Source organism: Opisthorchis viverrini (genome assembly GCF_000715545.1).
Source record: "Opisthorchis viverrini unplaced genomic scaffold opera_v5_107, whole genome shotgun sequence".
In the NCBI taxonomy this organism is placed as follows: domain Eukaryota; kingdom Metazoa; phylum Platyhelminthes; class Trematoda; order Opisthorchiida; family Opisthorchiidae; genus Opisthorchis; species Opisthorchis viverrini.
Window position 1 is genome coordinate 33,294 of NW_008751763.1, and position 8,061 is coordinate 41,354.

The window sequence follows — 8,061 nt, forward strand, 5'->3', positions numbered from 1 at the left end:
TATATAACTAGAGAAAACTTATTGTTGTACGGCAGTGAAGCATCAGTGGCAACACTGATGTTGCTGTCCTTGATGATGATGATGGCGACATAAGCTCTCAGTTGTAAACGGTTTTAAAAGACAAGAGCAGCATCTTGGGCGGAAAAATCACGTTTACCCTGTGCTGAAGCCGTATGGTATCTAACAGACCTTGCTTTGTCATAGGTGAGTGTGCTGAAACCTAGCACTCATTCTTGAGAGGCCTAGGAGATTTGCACCGGCAGTTGACGCTCCACATACGTCATACGCTTATGTTTGTATACCAAACTTGGAATGCTATTCCTTACAGACGGAGGTGACAGTTGTGTTATTTTAGTCAATTATACCAGGTGAACTGCGGGAATGGTGTTCCAGATAGATCCTATTTTTGATGTCATCATCCATGAACGAATAGCAACTTTCTTAGCTAAGAAACCACAAGTAATTTGGAAGTGGACACTAACGTGTAATCCTTTATCGGTAACCCCTTGCCTTGTGGCATTAACATACATATGAATACATGCATCACCATACATAATCACCAAACAAGGATCGTCATGACTGTATTCTGTCGTCTGTCAATATTCGAGTTTCGCACAATATTTATTCGATCACAGCTAGCTAACAACATTTTGTAAGCACCATTCGGTCTTCAAAGTTAGTTAGTTATTTCAGTCATCGTTGCATTTTGAATCGGCTTATGACTAGAGAATACGAGCGAACACAAATATGTATCCTTAACCCTTTCAAGTATGACGATCGTAGACGGCAAACCAGCTATTCGCTCAGAACATATACCATTATATTCATTTTTTATACTCGATTACTTATCAACAGGGTCAAGGATCTTCAATCGTCTCCTCTGTCTGAACTGGACGGTATAGGCTCCGAAAATGGAATAAAGCCAGCGGTCCAGCTGCGGCGGGCTTCGTGATGCACAATTGTGGACTGAATAAGGTCTTTGGTATTGATCCCCTCGTCTTGCATTTTACACACTGTCCAGTAAATACATCGAGTTAGTAAAGCCAGTGCGCCTGTATATTGGTGCGTGAACGGTAAAGTACACGTGCGTGACCGAAGAAGAAGGTGGTGCTTCTTTAGAATCTGGTTACTTGTTCATTCCTGATGATGATTCACCAGTTTTAGTTTCTGTGCGGAGCGTCGAATATATTTCAGGTCCGATGACTAGAGGTTAGCTGTCGTATCCGTTCTGATTGTTTCACCCGCAGAGCTTGAGTGAGCACTTTCAATTAATGTGCTTAAACGTGAAAGCACGTGACCCTATTGTTGATGAGCAATCCAGCAACGTTATGAGTAGTACATTACAAATATAACTGTATCGCGATATTTCAAATATCGTAGCGACTGAAACATGAGGCGGCCTGGTGCAGCACATTCAGTTGCCTGAGAACATCATAAACGAGAGATTCAGCTGGGTTCCAGGTGAGTCTCTCGAAAGAGCCAAATTAGTTTGCAGATGAGTGCATGTTCGCTAATTTCGTGCAATTTGGTTTCAAGTAGAACATGAGGTTGACGGAAACCCGGGGACTGCGCCTACCTGATGAGCCCCAAGAAGGGCGAAACCGGTCGTAAGCTGTCGATGGAGTTTCAGCAACCTTATGAGTATTACATTACAAATCCAGACATCTGTTTTCTGAAACTCAATCTGGTTGCATGAAGGTGACTTTACAGCATTGCGTTACAAATTTATCTAGTGGGAAAGTCCGATGCAAACAGGGCTAGATTCCGTTAGCGCCAGTTCCGCATGTGCCCCATCAGTGAAGCTAACTTGTGTGGTCTGGTCTTTCTTTGACTTCTAGAACCAGGGAACATTCTCTTACGGAGTGCTTGTTCAAGCCTTGGCTACGCATGGGTCACACTAGTAGTGTGACAAGAGAACAAGAACCGAATTTAGTTTGATTTCGTGTGAATCTTTGATTCGGGAGACTATGATTCACCTTATGTGTATTCCCCACATGCGTTCTCAACATCATTTCAAAAAAGAAATTCTAGAAAAGCTGTGTTAGCACACGGACAACGGCTTGCCGCTTACGTTGTTTCCGGAGTTTGGAACTGCACAAACAACATGCACACTTTGTTGATCGTCTTCTGTATTTTCGTCGGACTACCACTACCAACCCAAACAGTTTTCCCCTTCGTTGTTGCTAAGCGTTGCATTGAGTGATGACGTGCTCGTCAACTGTATTTGACTTAGGCAAATAACCTCTGGTTAGTGCCGTCATGTAATTCTACAAGTATCGACTCCCGTACTTTCATCGTCTACTACCCATCTTTTGCGTTTTTTTTCAACATTCGCAGTAGATTATAACTCACCATTCCCGGAGTTGTCGATGCTACTCAGTGTGTTTGACGTCCGAAGTTTCCGTACCAATGGGTGGTTCCATGGCGCATTATGGCAAATCTTGGAAAGTGCAATGGAGCGTAGACTTAACAGTGTTTGCTACATATTTTCTCGTCAACGGAGCAAACTTCTTCACTGTCATTTACTCCATCACTCGACGAAAACAGTTGTTTTGCTGGTAATCCAGGTGAAAAAATCATTAAAGATAAGACGTTCATGTTCATCAGAAGTGAAACGAAGATGTTTCCTTGCACCTGACACGTCATTACGAGACGTTACGGAGCTTATGTCTTCACAACTACTAAGGAGATAGATGCATTATCGGAGAAAATCAATGAATTTGCAAGTTTTTTTCCATGTCAGAAAGTAACCGATTGGACCATGTGCGTCCTGGTTCTCGCATCGTTGAATCGTACTTGTAAATAATGGGGTGGATTATCCGGATCCTGGGTGTACTTTTGAACCTCATGCGAGTTTGTTCTTAATCCTGATTAATAATGCTGCTGTCAGAGATGTACTAATCCCATTTGCAATCAGTTATGCTGGCAATACGCACATGAAAACACGACAAACTAAGCTGTGTCTAATCACTTTCGAACACGGAAAAGACATCGGACTGAAAGTTAATATTGGACTGCATTCGTCCCCAGCAGTATGACGACGGACCAGTAGGTGATTATCGGATTTCAACGGTTAACGTAGACAATTCACTTAATAGACCAGAGGATGCCCAGACGAACAGCTCAGGAGAAGGCGAAGTGGTGACAACAAGTAAAACAGCCTGATTTAAGGACCACTGCAAAAAAGCTTTTCAGCGACATTTTTGAGTAAATTACGTATTGAGATCCACATACAACTCGTTGTACTAGGATTACATTTCACATTTCGTAAGAAATATCAACAGACGACAGCTTGTATGAAAATTGAATGTTTTACATAAGGTTCATCCGGTTTTTAAGTAAACTCATGAGTCTTACCCGAGTCCCAAACAGGGAGTTTTCAGAAAGGGTCATTGGACCAGATCGTGATAGCAGTACCTATTGGATGTGAACGGCTAAGTTTCCGTAGTTTTTAATATTGCATACAAGGTCAGCGAGAAGTCTGGACAAGTCCTCGCCGGTTCTGCACTTGTGAGGGTCTAGTTCACTATTTCCCATCAAGATTATTCGTTCTCGAGCACCAATTTGTCCGAATTTCGTGCCGAATCCTCACATGAACGAGCGATTCAGTTGAGTTCTAGCTGAAGCTGCCCTCAACCTTATCAAAGCCATTAGACAGCCTCTGAGCCAGCATGACTACCAAGTAGCACTCCAAGCGACCAACATGCGAGGAGAAACCTGTTCCGCTTAGAAGATCCTAACTTACTGACAGAGCAAGAATACCACACGGATAAAGGACACTAGCAGCATACCATGACGCAGCAATCGCTGTTCAAGCACTGCTGGCTGCCTATTATGTGAACTTCAGTCAGCCTGTATGCGCAGACTGCACGCGTGGGCTCCGTACGAGCCACACGCTGAATGCCGCTCACCACTATTATCCTGTCAGTTCATTTTATCACCGAAAACTGACACTACCCGGATGTTACTTGGCCTTACCACCACAGCAATGATGTTGAAAAAAGCAAAGAGCAGTTAAGTTAAATCATGTGCTTGTCTAATTTTGCAGTGGTGTTTGTCAGAATTCGTTGGATCACATGCTTACCATGTATCTTCAATTAGGTGGATTGTTCCTGCATCCAAATTCATTCGAATGACTACAGCTTGGGTGGGTGGAAATAGCTGCAACCCATTCTAGACAAATCTCATTCCTGCAGTCCCTTTTGGTAACTTGGTCTGGACACCTACGAGGCGGAAAGTTTTGACAGGAATTCCAGTATTCCGGCACGGATGTCGACTTATTTAGCTAAATAGTGGCCGTTGTAGTTATAATTTTGGGATAGCATCCATAACTGATCTGAACGCCATGACTTATAGAAGTCAATGGAACGGAAGATGATTTTGATTAGCACATCACCTACATGGTGAGTGTAGAGTATCGCAAACATACGGTGCCTACCTGATAAGCCCTAAGGAACACAATTGGTTGCGCGCTGTGGAAGAATTTTCCACGAATTTCGTGAGTAGTTTACTTAATGAAAAACCACTGGGCTGTGCATTCGAACGAAGTATATGACATTATAAGATATTGTCAACCGCGAAGGCAACAACAGTCATTCGTAGTTATTCCTAGAGTGCAAATGATATAGGAATTAACTGTCTTTCATAAAGACACCAACAGGATATAAGATCTGGAAGGTGGACGATCGGCTCACATCTTTACTCCTTAACACGTTGTTTCACATTGTTTCAAGTTGTTGACACATTTAGCTAACCGCGGAAGCGAACACGTTCGTTATGCTCTCTATTAAGTGTGCCACAAATCTGTGTGACCGGATAATTTTCGGTATGAACAGAGAAGCAGAGTTCGTTTAACGCCTGACAGTTATGCGCACTGGTCCCTTTGAAGCTAGCATATCCAGTTTCATTTCCATTGTCAGTCGGACTCAAGCTAGAACTCTTCAACGGCACCCACCCTGTCCTGCATGTGAGGAACTAGAACTGCTCCAATGAAGTGCAAGGTTATCTACATCTCCGTCCATTTCCACACCCACTCCCAGAGATGTTTCTGTATAAGGAGAAATAAGAGGTGAGACACCGTAAATTCGGGTCCAATACCAGCATCTGTGGAATATTCTAGACTGGACTTACTTGGTATACCAAAGATAGAAGTTGAAAGCCCGTTATTTAAAGTCGTCCGAGGAAAATCGAGTTCAGTGAAAGCTAATCAACAGTGGTGAACAATTAGTTGCCCAGTGAACGCGAAACGAAGAATAATTCTTGACTTAGAAGTCTTTTGAATGAAAAATGTTCGATTTTCTCTGATTTGGATTGTTAGGGGACAGAGGGTTTGTAGCGACCCAGTCACCCGCACACTTGACTGTTCAGCCCACAGTCGCTGGATCACGAGACTTCTCCTTTTCATGCCCACAACCACGTCACATTAAGGTGACTCATCAGACGTCGATTGTCTGCACCGTCTAGTGAGCGTACCGACCACTCACGTACTGACCCGCCCACGGACCTACATATATGGAAACCGACCGCAGTCAGCACACACACGCGCACGCAGGGAGCAAGGAGTCGGCCAAACACTCTAAGTCCACGGACAACTATGGAATATGTGTAGCAGCCAAAGTGCGGAGAAAACACGTTCCCGCCATCCGGACTTTTACCAAGGGACTCTCACATACGATAAGTTCCCTTTTTGACTTGCTCCCATTTCGCATTGTATTTATTTTCATACGTGTCGCAACCCACCACGGTCAACCAGGCAAAAAACTTCTATTAGTGCACATATACCTTCTGATTTGTATTATGGCTATCACCACCTGTGCAGTAATAGGTTCGTCTCATTGCTTGTTTTCTCTATGCTTTCGAGGTGCTACGACTGACGAAGCTCTTCCGTCAGCACTACCACAGTAAGCCCAAAGACACTTTGATCCGATAGAGGTTTGAACTGCTTCAGTGTCGGACCTCGAATATCTGAGGTGGAACCTCACTCCATGGCTGGATCAGTTTTCTAGTACCTGTAGATATGCGGCAGTCCATCTGTTCACTGGACTTCAAATTTTCAACTGTGGCATCTTGTTTGTGCGACATGTGCCTACGGAAACAAATGCAATATTTTCCGACATTTCTTTTGCCCCACAGCGTCTATATTCAAGCGCATGAAGCCGGCCACCACTCGAGAACTATTTATCTTTGGTTGCTCAAGTTGGAGTTTCCCGCCTTTGGTGAAGGAAAAACTAGCGGGATTGCCGTACTCTATCGCTGAGCAAACGAATGTGGAATGTAACAAGCGGATCAACCAATGACCGTAGTCTAGAAAGTCCTTCCGAGGACTGTCTCAGTCACTTTTGCTCTGGAAAATGCACTAGTGATTGCATTAGGTTATCCAGCGTCAGCATTACTAGATTTCGTACTCTTCGCACCATTTAAACGATCCTCCCCCCAATGTGGTATTCCTCAGTTCTGCGCAGACAACTCACCATCATAATTTTGGGTTTTTCAACGATACTTGGTAAGTTGCTGCGATCGCCTTGTAGATCCAGGGTGTCCACTGAGTTAGCTTTACATCCTTAGTGAATATCGGGCACTTCGATAAAACCTCTACGCACATGCTAACCAGTTTGGGCGTAATATTAGCTTGTTCAGTTCTGAGAGAGCATCGCTGAGTTACACTTTTTACCTTCATTGTTGAAAAAGTGAATGCTTCTATCCACTTGTGCAGCGATCTACGTATTCTGTCTTGCTGAAAAACAAACAGCTTTTAATGCACGACCTCACACTAATGAACCCATGATGAGAGGGATTAGGTGGTGGGCATGTGTGGATGCCTATCCAGTTCTGCTTTGAATGTTATTTCGAAAGTCTTACTGACTTTTGGATGATAAGTATGTGGTCGCTGGAATCCCCAAAATTATGATTTTTTGGAATGTTACAGCCATTCCACGCCACGAATCATGTTGACCAAGTATCCGGAACAGGAATTACTTGTTGAATAAAAGCTTGTTTGGGATCCTACTGTCCAATCTCTTTGAGCGTAGGAATGTTGGAGCAATTTAGCATGTATTGATCACGCAGGGGGGGGGGGGTTGGAAAAGTAAAACGCGTTTGTTTTTCAGCGTTTCCGAGAGTGACCGCTGTTGCATGAGGGTTATCTTACTGTAATTTGATAAAAACGGCCTTGGCGTCAAACACATTGGGTCCATTGGATAGCACCACGAAATGTAAGTGGTAAGGGAAGGATACCTAATGTAGAAACTACTGACCGAGTGAACAACAGGAACAACGGAAAAAGCTGCCGAACATGGAGTAGTTCGGGTTCTGCACACATCTAACTGCAAAATCGTTAGGCATAGCTGAGTATGAGCGACTTTATGGACAGGGATGTTTTCCGTAGGCAAGGTGATGCGACGATAAGTAGGGAATCGTTGTAACATTTGTAAGGGTAATAATAACAATAATAATCGTTCAGCTGTAGCACCCTTTCGGTGCTAAACTGCTATGCCACCCGAAGGAAGCACGAGGGCTGGGATACTGCCAGATCGCCCAGGTCTAGACAGAAGTCGAGATGCACAGGTCGGGTTAGAAACACAGACCTTTTGGTCAGTAAATTCGCGCTCAAACCATTTGGACCATGTCAGCCAGACGGTGTATGCCTTGAACAAGTATGCGTGGGTGATTGCTTGAGCCCTACTAACAGTTCAACAGTAAACAGAACAAGGATGAATCTATTGTTGCGTCCATACAAAACACAAGTTACCTTTCTGACTTTTACTGATCGGTCACAAACGCTTCTTGCGATGTCACTGGATACGTAACTGCCAGTGAAAGCGTGAAGCTCGCTAGTTATTGAAGACTGAGAAACAGCGATTTTGAGTGAATCAGATCAGCAACCGTAATTTCAATAATTGGTGTTTTCAAACCCAGAGTCCATTCTGTTCAGCTTTTGTAATTTCCCTAGCTGAAAAACACTGATTAAGGGCTACTTGCTCTTACGCAAACGAATTTAAAATAAAGCTCATACTTCGAAAGAGCTGAGAACAATGGACTGAAAAAGTACCCGTTCGTAGAGAC